We start from the raw sequence: 21,685 nt of genomic DNA, 5'->3' as shown, positions 1-21,685 counted from the left end.
GAATTCCACAGATTCACCACACTCTGACTAAAGAAATACCTCCTCATCTCCTTCTTAAAGGAACGTCCTTTAATTCTGAGGCTGTGACCTCTAGTCCTAGACTCTCCCACTAGTGGAAAAGTCCACTCCCCATCCACCCTGTCCAAGCCTTTCGCTATTCGATAAGTTCCCTTTTAAGTCAGCAAGTTAGGGATTATGCATCAAGACTGAGGGAAATCAACATTGTTGGTGGGGCTGATCTTTGTAAAGTAACGCTGAGGGCACCAGTTGACGAGCAGTGTGTTACAAAGCACAATATCATCATTATTATTTTAGTTTAGAGATACAGCGCGGAAACAGGCCCTTCGGCCCACCGAGTCCGCGCCGACTAGTGATCCCCACACATTAACACTATCCTACACCCACTAGGAACAATTTTTACATTTACCAAGCAAATTAACTTACATACCTGCACATCTTTGGAGTGTGGGAGGAAACCGAAGATCTCAGAGAAAACCCACTCAGGTCACAGAGAGAACATACAAACTCCATAAAGACAGCACCCGTAGTCAAGTCAAGTTAAGTCAAATTTATTTGTCACATACACATACACGATGTACAGTGAAATGAAAGTGGCAATGCCTGCGGATTGTGCACAAAAAAAGAATTACAGTTACAGCATATAAATAAAGTTAATAAGTTACTATAGTGTAGACAAAAATTTAGTCTCTGGGGTTATAAAAGTTGACAGTCCTGATGGCCTGTGGGAAGAAACTCCGTCTCATCCTCTCCGTTTTTACAGCGTGACAGCGGAGGCGTTTGCCTGATCGTAGCATCTGGAACAGTCCATTACTGGGGTGGTAGGGGTCCCTCATGATCTTGCTTGCTCTGGATCTGCACCTCCTGATGTATAGGTCCTGCAGGGGGGCGAGTGTAGTTCCCATGGTGCGTTCTGCCGAACGCACTACTCTCTGCAGGGCCATCCTGTCCTGGGCAGAGCTGTTCCCAAACCAGACTGTGATGTTGCCGGACAGGATGCTCTCTACAGCCCCAGAGTAGAAGCAATGAAGGATCCTCAGAGACACTCTGAATTTGCTCAGCTGTCTAAGGTGGTAAAGGCGCTGCTTTGCCTTACCCACCAGTGCTGCAATGTGCGTTGCCCACGTCAGATCCTCTGTGATGCGGACTCCCAAGTATTTAAAACTGCTCACCCTATCCACAGTAGACCCATTTATCTCCAGTGGCGTGTACATCCTTGGATGTTTAGCCCTTCTGAAGTCCACAATCAGCTCCTTCGTTTTAGTGACATTCAAGAGGAGGCTATTGTCCTGAAGCGGAAGTGGCGGCGCCTAACGGCTGCGGCTCGCTAGCAGTCTGTTCGTCTTTTTTCCTTTTTTTGTTGTTGTGTGTCGGTGTTGGGATGGTTTTTGTTTTTTTTTGGTTGTGTATGTGTGGGGGGTGGTGGTGGGGGGGGGGGGGGTGGGGGAAACCTTTCTCTTTTAGGTCTCTTCCTCACGGCACGGGGTGCGGCTCGGCCGCGGGGCCTAACATCGCCCGGTGCGGCTCGGCCGCTGGACTTAACAGTGCCCGGTGCGGCTCGGCCGCGGGGCCTAACATCGCCCGGTGCGGCTCGGCCACGGGGCCTAACATCGCCCGGTGCGGCTCGGCCGCGGGGCTTAACATCGCCCGGTGCGGCTCGGCCGCGGGGCTTAACATCGCCCGGTGCAGCTCAGCCGCGGGACTTTTCATCGCTGGTGCGGCTCGGCCGCGGGGCTTAACATCGCCCGGTGCGGCTCGGCCGCGGGGCTTTACATCGCAGGTGCGGCTCGGCCGCGGGACTTTTCATCGCTGGTGCGGCTCGGCCGCTGGACTTAACATCGCCCGGTGCGGCTCGGCCATGGGACTTAGCTGCGCAAGGCTCGGTCGCGGGGCCTTCCATCGCCCGGCTCGGCCGCGAGACGTTTCAGCGCCCGATGCGACTTGGCCGCGGGGACTTCCACCCCCTTGCGGGGACTGTGCGGGTCGGTCGGGGACGAGCTGTCTGTCCGTGGGCGTGGGGAAGAGAGTGGAAGTTTTGTTGCCTCCATCACAGTGAGGGGGTGTTTGGAGTCACTGTGATGGACGTTTGTGTTGGGGTCATGTGTCTTGTGTTCTTTTTTGTGTGACTGCTATGTAGTTTCGTTCGGTACCTTGGTACCGAATGACAAATAAAGCTCTGTTGAACTGTTGTTGTTGAACCAGAGTGCCAGATCAGCCACCTCCTCCCAGTAGGCCTTCTCATCGTTGTTGGAGATCCGCCCACCACCACAGTGTCATCAGCAAACTTGATGATGGAGTTTGAGCTGAACCTGGCCCCACAGTCATGTGTGTACAGGGAGTCAGGACCGAACCCTGCTCTCCCGCGCTGCTCTCCCTGTAAGGCAGCAACTCTACCGCTGTGCCATTATCACGAAGATAGACACAAAAAGCTAGAGTAACTCAGCGGGACAGACAGCATCTCTGGAGAAAAGGAGTAGGTGACATTTCGGGTCAGGACCCTTCTTCAGGCTGAGAGTCAGGGGAAAGGAAAACAAGAAATACAGACGATGATGTAGAGAGATATAGAATAAACGAATTAAAATGCAAAAAAAGTAACGATGATAAATGAAACAGGCCATTGTTCACTGTGTGCAAGGTGAGAACAAGTACAAACAATGAGACTCAACAAGACGACTGAAGCTGGTATGACTTGGTTGGGGAAGGGGTGGAGAGAGAGAGGGGATGCAAGGGTTACTTGAAGTTAGAGAAATCAATATTCAAACCGCTGGGCTGTAAGCTGCCCAAGCGAAATTAGGTGCTGTTCCTCCAATTTGCATTTGGCCTCACTCTGACAATGGAGGAGGCCTAGGACAGAAAGGTCAGTATGGGAATGGGAAGGGGAATTATAGTTTTGGCAACACGGAGATCAGGTAGGTCCAGGCAGACTGAGTGAAGGTGTTCAGCGAAATAAATTGCCCAGTCTGCGTTTGGTCTCGCCGATGTACAGGAGTCCACAGCTTAATATCATAGTTATTGGAGGGAGCTTGCTGTGAGGAGATTAGTTGTGGTATTTATCAATAACAGTTCAAAAGTACTTTATGGGGTGTTAAGTGATTTGGGATTTCCCAATAAAAAATTTAAAACGGCTGATGCTGGAAATCTGGAATAAGAAGTGGAGAATGCTGGAAACACACATCAGATCAGGCAGCATTGGAAAGAGGACCAGAGGCCATTCTCTTTGCACACATGCTGACTGGCTTCTCCTGGTTGCCAAACACTTTAACCGCACTTCCCATTCCCACACTGACCTTTCTGTCCTGGGCCTCCTCCATTGTCAGAGTGAGGCCAAACGTAAATTGGAGGAACAGCATCTCATATTTTGCTTGGGCAGCTTACACCCCAGCGGTATGAATTTGATTTCTCGAATTTCATGTAACCCTTGCATCCCCTCTCTCTCCGTCCCTCCCCTGCCCTGGTCGTCGTACTAGATTTACCGTTGAGTTCCTCTGTCTACTCGTTGCCACTGATCCCACACCCAACAATGGCCTATTGTGTGGCCCACATTTCCTTGATTATCGGTGCTCTTTGCAGATCGTGCATTCATTTCTCCTAAGCACCGTCCATATATCTTGATCCTCTTTCCCCTTACTCTCAGTCTGAAGAAGCATCTCAACCTGAAACGTAACCTATTCCTTTTCTCCAGTGATGCTGCCTGACCCGCTGAGTTACTCCAGCATTTTGAGTCTGTCTTTGGCTTTAGTTTAGTTTAGTTTAGTTTAGTTTAGAGGTGCCAGCATGAAAGCAGACATTTTGATCCGCCAAGTCCACATCAACCATCGATCGTTCGTTCACACTAGTTCTATGTCATCTCACATTCTTCCTCCACTCCCAACACATTAGGAACAATTTTACAGAAGCAAATTAATACAAACCCCATGTCTTGGGTTTGTGGGGGGAAAACTGAGAATGTGGCGCAAACCCAGACGATCACAGGGAGAACGTTCAAACTCCAGACAGACAGCACATGGGGCCAAGGTCATGCCTGGGTGTCTGGCGCTGTCAGGTAGTGGCTCTACCAGCTGCAGCACTGCCTTCTGACTGATTAAACAGAAACTTTCCAAGATAGTGAAAGACCAGTCCTTTTCCTTTTAAGGTTCTCTCAAAAATCCAATCCTTGTGTTTATAGTTTAGTTTAGTTTAGAGATACAGCGCAGAAACAGGCCCTTCCGCACACAGAGTCCGCACCGACCAGCGATCCCCACACATTAACACTACCCTACACACACTAGGGACAATTGACACATAGCAAGCCAATTAACCTACAATCCTGTACGTCTTTGCAGTGTGGTAGGAAACCGAAGAGGAAAACGAAGATCTCGGAGAAAACCCAAGCAGGTCACGGCTCGAACATACAAACTCCGTACGGACAAGCACCCATGATCGGGATGGAACCCGGGTCTCTGGCGCTGCAAGCCCTGTAAGGCAGCAACTCCACCGCCCGAACTTTTAAGATTCTCTCTAAATTCCTTCTCTTTGACCAGGTCCCTTGTCTCACCCTTTAATCTTAACCTCAGTGCCAAAGTAGCTGCTGAAAAACAGTTTTGTGTGTTGTCCTGAAGTCGTGAGAAGTGCTATACAAATGTGGCTCTTTCTTATTTATTTTTTGGCTTAGGCTCGGGACATTAACTGCTGGGACATTCCTCCCCATTAATGACTCCATGAGAGGCAGGTTTTTGCCAGCTATTCCATTTAATAAGCCAATTAAAATAAATGAGTGGAACATAGGAGTCAAGCGTTGAGTTTAGCAAACAGATGTCAGGATAATGGGAGGGGTGCAGCATTGTGATATTAAAAATAATGCCGTGGCTTATCTCTCTGCACTTGACCTAACCTAGCACTAGCAGTGTCACTACATCACTGACTGGTGGCATTAACTAAAATAGCTCCTCATGTTACTATTCTTATGCAGTTTGAGCTCATCAAATGACTGGCAGCGGTGCTGAAAAGGTCATGTGCAATCCTCTCCCCAGTGTCCGCCCATCCCCCTATATCCTTCCCCCACCACATCTCAATGAGATGTATTTTTCCATCGCATGTATTTCTGATCTTTCTGCTTGTGCTCTAGAAAGACCATACTATAGAAAGCACAAATGTCACTTTAACATAGCACTTTTTTTCAAACTGGTGATCTAGACATATTAATGTCCATTATTAGTTATTGTCTTGGGTTTAATTGAAAATGTTATTATCTAGGTGGGACATTTGCCTCTACTGTCTGATTTGAATGATTTTGCTTCAGCTGAGACAAAAATCAGTATAATTGGTCACTGTATCTGTGTACTGAGGACTGTGTCAATGATATTATAGTCTGAAGAAGGGTCTCGACACGAAACGTCACCCATTCCTTCTTCCAGAGATGCTGCCTGTCCCGCTGAGTTACTCCAGTATTTTGTGTCTATCTTCAAGGATAGGATTTATCTCTTGGTTATGACCTATTGCTTGGTGTATGGGTGCAGGCTGAGATTGGTTCCAGCATAGTTTCCCCTACACTCTATAAACCAGTCTTGACTCAATGATAATGTCATTACTTTTAACTCTAAATGTTTGTAATCATAAAGAAAGCTTGCCAATGCTTCTACTTCCTCAGAAGTTTGAGATTTCACATGTCGCTGAATACTCGAAAGAACAATGACTGCAGAGTGTGTACTGACCTGTAGCATCACAGTCTGGTTCAAAAATGTGAATGCTCAGGTAGGAAGGAGAGTACAGGAAGTGGTTGATACTGCCTGGGGGAAGAGGGAAGCACTGCGTCAAAAAGGCAACTAATATTTCCTCACTGCTACCATCAGGAAGAAGGTGCAGGAGTGGGACCATTACTTCCAGGTCAAAGAATAGCTTCCTCCAGGAGACAGTTTCCGCGCTGTATCTCTAAACTAAACTGTAAGAAAATAACTGCAGATGCTGGTACAAATCGAAGGTATTTATTCACAAAATGCTGGAGTAACTCAGCAGGTCAGGCAGCATCTCAGGAGAGACGGAATGGGTGAAGTTTCGGGTCGAGACCCTTCTTCAGACTGATGTCAGGGGGGCGGGACAAAGGAAGGATATAGGTGGAGACAGAAAGACAGTGGGAGATCTGGGAAGGGGGAGGGGAAGAGAGGGACAGAGAAACTATCTAAAGTTGGAGAAGTCAATGTTCATACCGCTGGGCTGCAAGCTGCCCAAGCGAAATATGAGGTGCTGTTCCTCCAATTTCCAGTGGGCCTCACTATGGCACTAAACTAAACTGGACATCAACTATCAGAATGTTGAACCATCTGCACAACTCTAACCACAACCCTATCTCACCACCGAACCACTCTGGATTCACAACTCGATGGTTGCTCTCTATTCTTTGGTTTTGCAATATCATGGTCTAGTTTAGTTTAGTTTAATTTCAAGGTACAGCTTGGAAACTTGGAATAACTAATAATTTATGACATATTTTTAATTGTTGTTGTAGGCCTCTAATGCCCGTAAAGCTGCAGCAAGTAAGAATTTCAATGTTCTGGTTCATATCCGATGCATTTGACAAATAAACACTCATGTCTCCTGAAAGCTGTTGATTCAAGCCCACGGCACAAAATATCCTGCCTGACTCCCAGAGCAGTACATGAAGGAGCACAAAATGCCCCAGTGAGACCGCACCTGGAGTACTGTGTGCAGTTGTGCAGGGCCCTAGTGAGACCGCACCTGGAGTACTGTGTGCAGTTTTGGTCTCCAAATTTGAGGAAGAATATTCTTGCTATTGAGGGCGTGCAGCGTAGGTTTACTAGGTTAATTCCCGGAATGGCGGGACTGTCTTATGTTGAAAGACTGGAGCGACTAGGCTTGTATACACTGGAATTTAGAAGGATGAGAGGGGATCTTATCGAAACGTATAAGATTATTAAGGGGTTGGACACGTTAGAGGCAGGAAACATGTTCCCAGTGTTGGGGGAGTCCAGAACAAGGGGCCATAGTTTAAGAATAAGGGGTAGGCTATTTAGAACGGAGAGGAGGAAAAACTTTTTCAGTCCGAGAGTTGTGAATCTGTGGAATTCTCTGCCTCAGACGGCAGTGGAGGCCAATTCTCTGAATGCATTCAAGAGAGAGCTAGATAGAGCTCTTAAGGATAGCAGAGTCCAGGGATATGGGGAGTAGGAACGGGGTACTGATTGAGAATGATCAGCCATGATCACATTGAATGGCGGTGCTGGCTCGAAGGGCCGGATGGCCTACTCCTGCACCTATTGTCTATTGTCTATTGTCTAAATGCCTGCTTGTATTTCTGGAAAGACAGTAAACTGAGGCTCTATACTTAATCTTGGGTCAGCATTGAGGAACATGTGATGCTATTTAGAAAGAGAGCAAAAATATGCCTCCTGGTTTAATCCCACACTGACATCGCCAAAACAGGTCATCCTTTTTAGAACCTCATATTTCGCTTGGGCAGCTTACAACCCGGCAGTATGAATATTGATTTCACTAGCTTCAAGTAACCCTTGCATCCTCTCTCTCTCTGTCCCTCCCCCACCCAGGTCCTTGTATTAGGTTCAAAGTCGTCTTGTTGAGTCTCATTGTCTGTAACTTGTTTTCACCTAGCCCACAACCAACCTGTTTCCTTTATCGTCGTTTCTTTTTTGCATATCTTTCATTCATTTGTTCTATATCTCCCTTTATCACTCGTTTCCCTTTCCCCTGCCTCTCAGTCCAAAGAAGGGTCTCGACTCGAAATGTCACCTATTCATTTTCTCCAGATATGCTGTCTGACCCACTGAGTTACTCCAGCTTTTTATGTCTTATCATCTTTTTTCACTTTATGCCGATTGAGGATAAACGGAAATTGTTGTTGAAGGTTACAAAGCGAGCTACTGTTCCACACTTCAATGACAAAATCAGCCTTGGGAGACAAGATAAAAATGCAAGTTAATCTTTCAAAACTCATGGCATTCAAAACACAAAATTCATGTATAAAATCACAAGGGGAATTGGTAGGGTGAATGCACAGAAGCTTTTACCCAGCTTAGGGACCTCAAGAACCAGAACACATGGGGTTCAGGTGAAAAGCAAATTATTTAATAGGAACCTGAGGTGCAACTTTTCTTCACACAGAGGATGTATGAGCTGCTCGAGGAGGTAGTTGAAGCCGGTACTATAACAACATTTAGAAGACACTTGGATAGGAACATGGATAGGAAAGGTTTAAAGGGATATGGGCCAAATGTGGGCAAGTGGTACTGCCTTAGATGGGGACATCTTGGTTGGCATGAATGAGTTGGGCTGAAGACCCTGCTATTTTGCCCCGTGACTCTATGGCTCAGATATCTGCACTTACGGTGACAAATAGTCCATCAAATGACAGAATTATTTTTTGTCTCTCCATTGCCAACCTTCTTTACTCTTGCTAGGTAGTGTGCCAGCGTGGAATTAAAGAAGGCTTTTTGTTACCTTCCCCCTTGAAAAACAGAAGGTGGGGAATAGTCCAACCCATCTCTTGATCTTTGGTCTGAAGAAGTGTCTCAACTCAAATAGTCACCTATTCCTTTTCTCCAGAGATGCTGCCTGACCTGCTGAGTTACTCCTTCTTGCGTCTGTCTTTAGTTTAAACCAGCATCCACAGATCCTTCCCACACACTTGAACAGGTTTCCACTGAAACCAGGCAGTGTGCAAAATCATTTGCCAATTATGTATGGAACATAGAATATAGAACGCAGAACAGTACAGCACAGAAACAGGCCTTACGACCCACTATATCTGCCCTAAACATGATGCTAATCTAACTAATCACTGTTGCCCTCACATAGTCCATGTCCTTCCATACCCTGCTTCTTGACATGTCTATCTAAATGCCTCTTAAACGTTGCTATTTTATCTGCATTTGCCACTCCCCTCAGCAACATGTTCAATGCAACTACACTCCCTGAACAAAAACAAACTTGCCTCGCACGTCTTCTTTAAACTTTCCCCTTCTCACCTTAAAGCTATGCTCTCTAGTATTTGACATTTCCACCCTGGGAACAAGACTCTATCTAATCTATCTCATGATTTTATATAGTTCTATTAGCTCATCTCTCAGTCTCTGGCACTCCTGAGAAAACAATCTACCTTTGTCCAACTTCTGCCCACATGCTAATACATTCCATTCCAGGCAACATTCTGGTGAGCCTCCTCTGCACCCTCTCTAAAGCCTCCACATCGATTTCTGAAACGCAGCAACCAGAATTCCACACGATGCTCCAGATGTGGCCTAACCAAAATTTTTATCAGCCCCAGCATGACTTCTTAACCTTTATACTCAATGCACTCACTGATGGAGGCAAACATGCCACTCTGCCTTCTTATCACGTGATCCACTGGTGTAGCCACTTCCAGGGAGCTAAGATCCCGCGGTTCATCGATATACCTAAGAGTCCTGTCATTTATTGTGTACTTTCTTCTTCCAATTGACCGCACAAAATGCACAGCTCACACTTGTCTGGATTCAACTCCATCGGCCATTTCCAAATTTCCAACCCCTCTATTTCTTGCTCTATCCTTTGACAATCTTCCTCACTGTCCACAACTCTGCCAATATTCGTGTCATCTGCAATCTTACTACTGCTCAGATCATCTAAAATTTCACTCAGAGAATTTATACCAAACTTGTTACAAACAGCAACGGGATCTAGCAACGAAACTAATGAGAGATTTCATGAAAGAATTTCCAATTCTTAGTATGCTGAACATCCATGAAAACTTATTAGAAGCTCTTTTGGAGCTTCAAGCATATGCTGATGTACAGGTAGTCTTGGCCAAATAAGTATCCCAAATGGAAACAAAATTATAATCACACAAGTTCAGTGCCATGTGCTGCATTGTGTTAACGCTGCATTCTCTCAGTCACTTAAATTGTTGTTCATCTTCAATGCTGTGATTTTTTTTCAACACAGTATATTCTTTCTTGCTGTTTATTGGAGTCTGGAACTCTCATCTGCTGTTATCCAAGTAAACTTTAACGCAACATCTTCAAACAATTGCACATCTCTCAATACAAAGGAGATGGAGCTTTCTAGACAATGTCCTTTGATCATACTTTGGTTCTCCCACATTAAACACTGTTTTCCCATTTGACAAGTCTTTGGTTTTGTGACTTCCTGATCCTATCTGTACAACTTGCATAGTTTTGAACAATGTTGTATGTACAACTCTGTGATCTTAGATGCAACCATAAACACACATTGTTAAATGCTGAGACAAGCGTACTAGTCTCTGTGAGTCTAGAACCTGCACCATCACGCTAATCTGTTTGCTACTTCTAAGCTCGCTAACATTTTGACGACTCTTTTCATCAATGATAACTTTGTCTAACATTGAAAATTGTTTATTTTTACTTTTAACTGCAGAGACGCAGTACTTCAACAAATGCTCTGTTTTACGACTCTTAATTGTTTCCTAAAAGTTATTCAGTTTAGAGATACAGCGCAGAAACAGGCCCTTCGGCCCAGGGAGTCCGCACCAACCAGCAAACCCCGCACATTAACACTATCCTACACACAAAGGACAATTTTACATTTATACCAAGCCAATTAACCTACAAACCTGTATGTCTTTGGAGTGTGGGAGGAAACCGAAGATCTCGGAGAAAACCCACGCAGGTCACAGGGAGAATATACAAACTCCGTACAGACAGCATCTGTAGACGGGATAGAACCCGGGTCTCTGGTGCTATAAACGCCAGAGACAGCAACTCTACCGCTGCGTCACCGTGCCACCCTTGATAATTCGATAAGGTGCTACATGTGAGGTTGCTAAACAGGATAGGACCCATGGTATTAGAGGCCAGGTATTAACATGGATAGAAGATTGGCTGACTGGCAGAAATCAAAGAGTGCGAGGTGAGTAAAGGAGGCCTTTTCTGGTTGGCTGTCGGTAACGAGCAATGTTCTGCAGTGGTCGGTGCTGGGTCCATTATTGTTCACATTATATGTTTAATGATCTGGATGTTGGAATTGACGGCTTTGTGGCCAAGTTTGCGGTTGATATAAAGATAGATGGAGGGGCAGGTAGCGTGAAGGAAGCAGAGAGTGTACAGAAGGACTTGGACAGGAAAGAAGTGGCCAACGAAATACTGTGTAGCAAATTGTACCATCATGCACTTTTGGTCAAAGGAATAAAAGAGTAGACTACTTTCTAAGTGTGGAAAGAATTCAGAAATCAGAGGTGCAAAGGGAATTGGGAATGCTTGTGCAGGATTCCCAAAACGTTAATTTGCAGGTCTGGTCAGTAGGACGGAAGGCAAATGTAATGTTGGCATTCATTTCAACGGGACTAGAATATAAAAAGCAAGGATGGAACGCTGAGACTTTGCAAGGCACTAGTGAGGCCACATTTGGACTATTGTGAACAGGTTAGTGCCCCATATCTGAGGAAGAATGCGCTGCTGTGGGAGAGGGTCCAGAGGAGGTTTACAAGAATGAGCCCGAGGATGATGGGATTAACGTATGGGGAGAATTTGATGGCTTTGGTCCTGTACTCGATGGAGTTTAGAAGGATGAGGGAATCTTATCGAAACCTACCAAATAATGAAAGAGTGGATGTGTGGAGGAAATTTCCAGGAGTGGGAGTAGACAGGCACTGCCTCAGAATAAAAGAACGTAGATTTAGAATGAAGATGAGGAGAATTTCTTTAGCCAGAGGGTGGTGAATCTATGGAATTCGTTGCTACAGACAGCTGTGGTGGCCATGTCATTGGTTACAGTGAGCAGGAGAATGGGGTTGAGGGGGGAAAATAGACCAGCCACGATCAAATGGCAGAGCGGATTTGATGAGCTAAATGGCCTCATTCTGCTCCTAAGCCTTATGGTTTTAGGATCCTTGCGGAACACTACTAGTTATGGACCAGTCTGAAATCATCCCTCAACCATTACACTCCAAGACAATTTGTATCCAACCTACCAACTCATTGTGAATACCATGTAACCAGCCTATCATATCCATGTGCACAACTTCCACAGCCCGATATTCATAATTCATTTGAGGTGTTTTACACTGGATTTCAATAACGTCATTCACTTAAAGGGTTTGGGCGCCCATGACAAGACCGGTACTTGCTGCCCTTTTCTGTTTGCCCTTGAGATGGGGTGTGGGGTCGTGAGTCTTCAATCTTCTGGTGAATTTACTTCCATTGCTGCATTGTGTGAATGTTTCTGAGATCTCGATCTGGAGACGAAAAGGGAGTAGTGTTATATTCACCTGGGTGCCCCCTCAGGTGGGCCTGAACTGTCGGTGAGTTAGGAGATGCCCAATGTTTGTGGTCCAGGCGTTTGGGGTCCTGGCTGAAAGGCACATCTCTGTAAGTGCAATTATGTCATGCTATTATCTGATTAATCAGATCTCTCAGTTTTGATGTCTGCTTCAACAAGAAGGAGCCTGCAAGGCTGGCAGCGGTACAAACAAATGTTGTTTTGTCCAAATCTTGGGTTGCAATTGGTGGAGGGATGTCTGGTTTAATTTTATTTTGTTTAGAAGTAATGGTTATATACGACTCCATGGAACGCTGGGTCAACCCAGCCTCTGTAGGTCTGCAGTCACATTAGGTCAAAAGTGATAGGAGCAGAATTAGGCCATTCGGCCCAGCAAGTCTACTCCGCCATTCAATCATGGTCGATCTATCTCTCCTTCCTAACCCCATTGTCCTGCCTTCCCCCCAAAGGCTGGGTCTGTGTCAGACAACAGGCACACATTTCTTTCCCAGAAGGACGCTGGTGAGCTGAATAGTTTTGTAAGGCAAGCCAATAATTCCTTGTGCCCCGTTGATGATTTTAGCTTTTTTTTAAAAAAGAAAACCCCATTAGAACTCAAAACCTCTTGTGCTTTTCCTCCATATCTCATGTCTGCTGAGCTGATTCCAGACTGGGCAGGCAAGACAAAGCAAGGCAGGGCAAGAGTAGAACAAAGGGAAGGCACTGCGCCCATTTTTCATGATCAGAGACAAATATGCAATAAGTATCACCACAAGGTTACAACATGCGAGAGCAATTTGGCAAATTTGCAGCAGCAGCATAATTAGCAAGCCCTGGAAGGGCCAGGAACCAGACAGAGTAAAAGGGAGAGCAGGTCACAAACTGCCCCCTCAAGCAAAATTGCCAAGTGGGGAAAAAAGCCACACGTTTCCCATAAAGCACAAGGTACACGGGGTGTTAGTGATCAGCTTGTGATGTGACTCTTTGACCTCTTTGGGCCATTTGGAAAAAAAGAACATATTGTACCCTGGCCTCATATCACCTGAGAGACGGGTTTCAAATCCCACGTGGCAAATGGTTTGATCCAAATCTCCAATCTGCGCAGGCTCTTAAATGCAATCCAAACTACTGTACAGTGTTTACTTTAGTCTAGAGACACTGCGCGGAAACAGGCCCTTCGGCCCACCGAATCTGCACCGACCAGCGATCCCCGCACATTAACACTATCCTACACCCACTAGGGACAATTTTACATTTATACCAAGCCAATGAACCTACATACCTGTACGTCTTTGGAGTGTGGGAGGAAACCGAACAACTTGGAAAAAACCCACGCGGTCACGGGGAGAACGTACAAACTCCGTACAGACAGCACCCGTAGTCGGGATCAAACCCGGGTCTCTAGCGCGGTAAACGCTGTGAGGCAGCAACTCTACCGCTGCGCCCCCAGATTTCAGTTTTTTTTATTTTTAATGATTTAGTGTTAGTGTTTTTTTCAAGGCATCTGTGCAAAAGAATAAGATTGGGATATTTAGTCTCAATGTCAGATAAACAAATCTACAGTTCTATTGTGTTAATGTATGTTAGTTCAGAACATATTGCCTTAACTCACTGACACCTAGTTGTGGGATTGAATGTTGTGCAATCATATTCATGATTTGTCCCTTCCAATTATGAAGACATTTAATTATAGTTGTACACAGAGGATAATGAATGGGCTGCCACAGTGAACTCAGTTCATTTGGTACCATGATCCTGTCAGGGTGATTCTGTTATGTAATTTTCTGGTGTAGGAAGGAACAGCAGATGATGGATTGCACTGAAGATAGACACAAAATGCTGGATTAACTCAGCGGGACAGGCAGCATCTCTGGAGGGAAGGAATGGGTGATGTTTCGGCTTGAGACCCTTCTTCAGTTCTGGGTTTTTATTGATTCAAAAATTATTCCTATGGAATCAGAATTTTAAAAACTTAATGCATAGGGGGAGACTATTCCACCCATCATGCCCATTTCCAGTTGACTGTTTAGTTTAGTTTAGAGATACAGCACAGAAACAAGCCACTGAGTCCACGCCGACCAGCGATCCACACACACACGCACGCACACACGCACGCACACACGCATGCACGCACACACGCACACACAACAATTTATAATTGTACCAAGCCAATTAACCTACAAAATTGAACATCTTTGGAGGTTGAGAGGAACTGGAGGTCCTGGAGAAAACCCACGCAGGTCACAGGGAGAACGTACAAACTCCATACAGACAGCCACCTGTAGTGAGGATGGAAGTTGGGTTTCTGGTGCTGTAAGGCAGCAACTCTACTGCTGCGCCACCGTGCCGACCTTCTGGATCTTATGGACAGTTGTGCAGCAAGTGCTCATCCAAATGCCATTTAAAGTGACGAGTTTCTACCTGGACTACCTCCCAGGCAATGAGTTTTGGAGTGCAACCAGTCAAGTTTATTGTCACTTATGCACACGCGCAATGGCATACTGGCACAGTGAAAATCTCGCTTACAGCCACATCACAGTCACAAACAACACACAAAAACAATAATTATATATAAATTACACAGGAATTCTGCAAGACAGTAAAAGGAAAGCAGCACAATAGTACAAAATACACAATTAGAAAACAAGCCGTGGTAGTGCATGCAGTGGTCGGCCGTGTACTGTTGCTGAGGTGGGATTAGGATTTTGCAGCTTGGTTAAGAACCTGATCACTGTAGGAAAATAGATGAAAATAGGAAATATACACCGATCAGCCAAAACATTATGACCTGATGAGCCGAAACATTATGACCACCTGCCTAATATGCTGTTGGTCCTCCGTGTGCAGCCCCATACGCAGCAGGGTGCGATGCACTGTGTATTGTGACACATTCCTCCCATGACCACCATTAAAGTTTTCTGTAACTTGTGCCACAGTAGACCTTCTGTCGGTTCGGACCAGACGGGATAGCCTTCGTTGCCCTCGCGCATCGATGAGCCTTGGGCGCCCAACACCCTGTCGCCGGTTTGTGGTTTGTCCCTCCTCGGACCACTGTCGGTAGGTACTCACCACTGCTGACCGGGAGCACCCCACAAGCCTTGCCATTTCAGAGATGCTCTGACCCAGTCGTCTGGCCATAACAATTTGTCCCTTGTCGAAGTTGCTCAGGTCTTTACTCCTGCCCATTTCTCCTGCATCCAACACATCAACCTCAAGAACTGACTGTTCACTTGCTGCGTAATATATCCCACCCCTTGACAGGTGCCTTTATCATCATATCATATATATACAGCCGGAAACAGGCCTTTTCGGCCCTCCAAGTCCGTGCCGCCCAGTGATCCCCGTACATTAACACTATCCTACACCCACTAGGGACAATTTTTTTTTTACATTTACCCAGCCAATTAACCTACATACCTGTACGTCTTTGGAGTGTGGGAGGAAACCGAAGATCTCGGAGTAAACCCACGCAGGTCACGGGGAGAACGTACAAACTCCTTACAGTGCAGCACCCGTAGTCAGGATCGAACCTGAGTCTCCGGCGCTGCATTCGCTGTAAAGCAGCAACTCTACCGCTGCGCTACCGTGCCGCCCTGTCTTGTAACAAGATAATCAATGTTATTCACTTCAGTGGTCATGATGTTTTGGCAGATCGGTGTATATATAACAGGATTGATTGCAGTCTCATAACTTAGAAACTGCAGGTGAGGAGCCAACTCTAGTGGTAATGGTGGATTTTCTTTGCACTCAAGGGCTTGCACTACAGGTCCTTTTCATGTAGTCTAGGTGGATTGACCTGCATGGCATTTGGTTCAGTGGTGTCTCCTCATTGTTTCAAGAACCTCCAATGTCAATTGCAGAAAGGTGCAGTACAGGACGTCAATTAGGTGACCAATTGTTCTTGTGCATAATGTTTGAAAGAGTAGTCCTTCTGCAGTTTCTTGTGCTTCAAATTATACATTCCATGGAGATGGCGGCACGGTAGCGCAGCGGTAGAGTTGCTGCCTTACAGCGAATGCAGCGCCGGAGACTCAGGTTCGATCCTGACTACGGGTGCTGTACTGTAAGGAGTTTGTACGTTCTCCCCGTGACCTGCGTGGGTTTTCTCCGAGATCTTCGGTTTCCTCCCACACTCCAAAGACGTACAGGTATGTAGGTTAATTGACTGGGTATATGTAAAAAATTGTCCCTAGTGTGTGTAGGATAGTGTTAGTGTGCGGGGATCACTGGGCGGTGCGGACTTGGTGGGCCGAAAAGGCCTGTTTCCGCGCTGTATCTGAAATATGAAAAAAAAAAATATGTGTAGGAATGAACTGCAGCTGCTGGTTTAAACTGAAGATAGACACAAAATGCTGGAGTAACTCAGCATTTCTGGAGAGAAGGAATGGGTGACGTTTTGGGTGGAGACCCTTCTTCAGACGTCTGAAGAAGGGTCTCGACCAAAATCGTCACCCGTTGCTTCTCACCAGAGATGCTGCCCGACCCGTTGAGTTACTCCAGTATTTTTGTGTATATCGTCATTCCATGGAGATGCGAGAGATTGTAGATGCTGAAATCAATAGTAACAGGTGAAAGAACTCAGGATTTCTCTCCACAAACACTGAATTCCCCCAGATGCTCTCCTTTTTAGAATTATCCCCTCATCGTTTCCCATATCTTAGGATTTTTATCTCCTTCAATATTTAATTGATTCACTTTTGAAAGTTTTAAAGTTACTGTTCTGATAGTGATTATACTTCAGAAAGTAGAATGCAGCTGGGATTGCAGGCAATAGAATGAACTGAAACCAAAAGGATGATCAATGCTTAATAGTCCCACCTTGATAGTCTATTTCAAGCTTTAAGCATAATCAATATATGTCCAGCACTCAGCTCTTTGACAAAATCATGTACTGGTGCATCTTGTTGGTTCTAGTGAAGAAGGCAAATGGAATGTTGGCCTTCATTGCGAGAGGATTTGAGTATAGGAGCAAGGAGGTCCTACTGCAGTTGTACAGAGCCCTGGAGACCACACCTGGAATATTGTGTGCAGTTTTGATCTCCTAATTTGAGGAAGGACGTTCTTGCTATTGAGGGAGTGCAGCTTAGGTTCACCAGGTTAATTCCCAGGATGGCGGGACTGACATATGATGAAAAAAATAGATCGACGGAGCTTATATTTACTGGAATTTAGAAGGATAAGAGAGGATCTTATAGAAGCATACATTAAGGGATTGGACAAGCTAGATGCAGGAAAAATGTTCCCGATGTTGGGAGAGCCTAGAACCAGGGGTAGGCCATTTAGGACTGAGATGAGGCAAAACATTTTCACCCAGAGTTGTGAATCTGTGGAATTCTCTGCCACAGAAGGCAGTGGAGGCAAATTCACTGGATGTTTTCAAGAGAGAGTTAGATATAGCTCTTAGGGCTAACAGAATCAAGGGATATGGGGAGAAAGCAGGAACGGGGTATTGATTTTGGTTGATCAGCCATGATCATATTGAAGGGCCGAAATACTCGAAGAGCTGAATGGCATACTCCTGCACCTATTTTCTATGTTTCCATGGTAGAAAACAGGAAGACCAAGTGGAAAGTGGAAATCAAAAAAAAACTGCAGATGATAATAATAATAATAATAATATATTCCTTTATTCGTCCCACACCAGGGAAATTTACAGTGTTACAGCAGCAAAGTGGATAGCAAGGGAGCAAGAGATCATTCATTATAAATAAAAGATACATAAATTGTCATCAGTTTTCTGTTTGTTCTTAGCTGTTATTGTTGACTCGCCTGCTGGGAGCAGTGCTGGTTGTGCAGTCTCACAGCAGCGGGAAGGAAGGACCTATATCTCTCCTTCACGCACTTGGGGTGAAGGAGCCTGTCACTGATGGAAATAAAATAAAAAATGATAAAAATAAATGAAGAAATAAAATCTGAAAATGCTGGAAACACTTAGCAGGACAGGCCATATTTCTAACAGAGAAACATTAAAAAGTTGGGTTAAAGACCCTTTGTCAGAGTGGATTTTATTTTTGATTTTGAGAGGCAGGAGACTGAGTTGAGGAAGTACACAGCCCAATTTCCTTCCGCAATCCAACCAAGCTATATTTCTTATTGTTCAACTCAGCTAGCAGCTAAAATAACCTGCAAACTTTAAACGGTTTGCTAAATACTTTAACTCCTCCTCCCATTCCCACACTGACCTTTCTGTCCTGGGCCTCCTTCATTGTCAGAGTGAGGCCCAGCGCAAATTGGAGGAACAGCACGACATATTTTGCTTGGGCAGCTTACACCCCAGCGGTATGAACATTGACTTCTCCAACTTCAAGTAACCCATGCATTCCCCCTCTCTCCATCCCTCCCCCTTCCCAGTTCTCTGACCAGTCTTACTGTCTCCGACTACATTTTATCTGTTTGTTTTGTTGTTACCTTCTCCAAGCTAACATTGATTTATGCTACATTCTCCTTGATCTCTATTCCCTTTGCCCTGTTTTCACACCTTCACGCTTCCTTATGTATTTCCCTCCCTCATGACGTCAGTCAGAAGAAGGGTCTTGACCCGAAACATTGCTTATTCCTACTCTCCAGAGATGCTGCCTGTCCCGCTGAGTTGCTCCAGCATTTGTTGTCTATCCTCGGTTTAAACTAACATCTGCAGTTCCTTCACACACATTTCGTCTGCAAACTTTAATAACGTTTCCCATCTCAATAGATGGGAAAGTCCATTTCAGATGGGCATCTGAACTGTCCTGGAGCAAGCCATGGGGCAAAGCAGGGACGAGGCAGGAAGTCACCTTGTTTCCATTGGATAGAAGATGTTAAAGCACCCTGGCAATAATTTTGCTGTAGTCATCGTTAAACGTCAGCTTGTTGTGTGCGTGATTTTCCATTCGTAGCTCAGCCCTCAGCTGTCCCGGCCTTTGGCTCTGGAATACCCTCCCTAAATGTCCCCGCCCTGCTTTCTTTCTCCTCATTTAACACAGTCCATAAAACATGTTTTTAACGGGTGCCAAGCTTAATGATTATATTCTAGTGTAATGTCTTTGGACCCTGTTTTATTGAAGGCGCTGGACTTAACAAGTGGTTGTTTGCTCAAACCCGCTCCATTTTAAAGGAGTCTGAACGTAATATTAATTACCAGCTATTTATTTGGTACATAGTATATTTTGATACAGTTGATACAATTATTGATTTCAAACCCCAGCCAAACTTCAAATAATATCTCACTTAGCACCAGCAGAAGAATTATTAAAGCCTACTGTGCGGCACGGTGGCGCAGAGGTGGAGTTGCTGCCTTACACCATTTGTACGTTCCCCCCATGATCTCGTGGATTTGCTCTGAGATCTTCGCTTTTCTCCCACAGTCCAAGACATACAAGTTTGTAAGTTAATTGGCTTGGGTTTGTATACTTGGTATAAGTGTAAATAGTCCCTAGTTTGTTATAGTGTTAATGTGCAGGGATCGCTGGCCGGCGTAGACTCAATGGGCCGAAGGGCTTGTTTCCGCACTGAATCTCTAAACTACAATCAAAGATAAAAGGACAAGGAGTGACGATCATAGATCGGCGAAAGATTTATGGAGGGTAGGCCATATTTCACTGTAGACAAAGGGGGTTGGAGTACATTAGGTTACAGTAGTTCATATCAATCCACAGAATGCACTTGATGAAGTTGCTTGAGCAGACAAAGGGAAAACTACAGCCTACAGTATCACGGGCAGCATGGGTAGTGGGACTGCAGGGCAGCAAGTATTGACAGTGGTACTGCCCCTCCATCTGCAGCTTTGTAGTGAATAATGCCAAACAGGGAGTCAAATCGATCTGTCTAAAGAAATGAAGGGATTTAGGAAAATGGGCAAGTGACAGATGCAATTTAATGTGAAGTAATGCAAAGGTTAAGGAAGTAAAAAGAATGAATTCATGTTAAATGGCACATTTTCCACGACAAAATTCTTCAAAAAGATTTCAGAGCCAAAGGAAAACTCTGTAGAATGCAAAAGCAAAAAGTTCACGATGACCCCGTGCAAAGTCACCTTTAGCTCACATCTGGAGTACTGCTTGGGACCTTCACCAGAGAAGCGATACATTAACCTTTGAGAGGAAGGACCAGACATTTTCTGGGAGATTACTGGGCGTGGGGACTCAGTTATGAGCAAAGGCTTGAACTTAAGGTTGTACTCTCTCAAACTGGAAAGGAGCACTTTCGTTAGGAGTTTTGAAAAGAGTAAACAGCAAATGCAATAGATAAGTTCCATTGGCAAATCAAAGACAAGGCTGCCATCTTTTACATAAGACTAATTCTTAAATGCTTTGATTTTGTCTTGCAAACTGGTGGCTGAATTGATTTGACTTCTCGTAATAAAATGTTGAAAAATATAATGACTGCAACCGTCCCTGCATACTAACATGAGAATAGATCGGCATAGTCCCCCAAGGCACTGAGTCACGAATGCTGCTTGCAATACGTGTCAGCTTCTCATTCATCCAAAGAACCCTGGCATTAAGAACTCATGCTGAAAGTGATCTGGTTAGTTGCTGCATCCTTGTCATAGCAGATGACTGCAAAGCCCGAGCAAACTGGACAATGCAGGGAGAGTTTGATAATACCAGAGAGAAGGCAATTCTGGATTTAGTGTTGTCTAATGAACCAGATTTAATAAGGGAACTCAAGGTAAAGGAACCGCTAGGAGGTAGTGACCATCATATGACAAGTTTTAATCTGCAATTTGAGAGGGAAAAGGTTAAATCAGAAGTGTCAGTGTTGCAGTTGAACAAAGGGGACTATGAAGACATGAGAGAAGAGCTGGCCAAGGTCAAATGGAAAAGGATCCTAGCAGGAATGATGGTGGAACAGCAATGGCAGGAATTTCAGGGCATAATCCAGAAGATGCAGGATCATTTCATTCCAAAGAGGAAGAAAGATTCGAAGAGGAGTACGAGGAAACCGTGGCTAACAAGGGAAGTTATGGATGGAATAAAACTAAAAGGTCTATAACATAGCAAAGAGTGGCGGGAAGCCAGAGGATTGGGAAACTTTCAAAGGACAACAGAAGGTAACAAAAAGGGCAATATGGGGTGAAAAGATGAAGTACGAGGGGAAGTTGGCCAAGAATATGAAGAAGGATAGTAAAAGCTTCTTTAGGTATGTTAAGAGAAAAAGATTAGTACAGACAAATGTGGGTCCCTTAACGGCAGAAACAGGTGATTTTTATATGGTGAACAAGGAAATGGCAGAAGAGTTGAACAGGTACTTTGGATCTGTCTTCATGATCTGTAAGGAAGACACAAACAATCTCCCAGAAGGAGGAGGACAGAGGATCTAGGGAGACAGATGAACTGAAAGAAATTTGCATTAGACGAGAAATAGTATTGGATAGACTGATGGGACTGAAGGCTGATTAAATCCCCAGGGCCTGATGGTCTGCATCCCAGGGTACTCAAAGAGGTGGCTCTAGAAATCGTGGACA

The sequence above is a fragment of the Rhinoraja longicauda genome, chromosome 24 (genome assembly GCF_053455715.1).
Source record: "Rhinoraja longicauda isolate Sanriku21f chromosome 24, sRhiLon1.1, whole genome shotgun sequence".
Classification (NCBI taxonomy): Eukaryota; Metazoa; Chordata; class Chondrichthyes; order Rajiformes; family Arhynchobatidae; genus Rhinoraja; species Rhinoraja longicauda.
The sequence above is the reverse complement of the archived record's forward strand: the minus strand, read 5'-3'. Positions refer to the sequence as shown.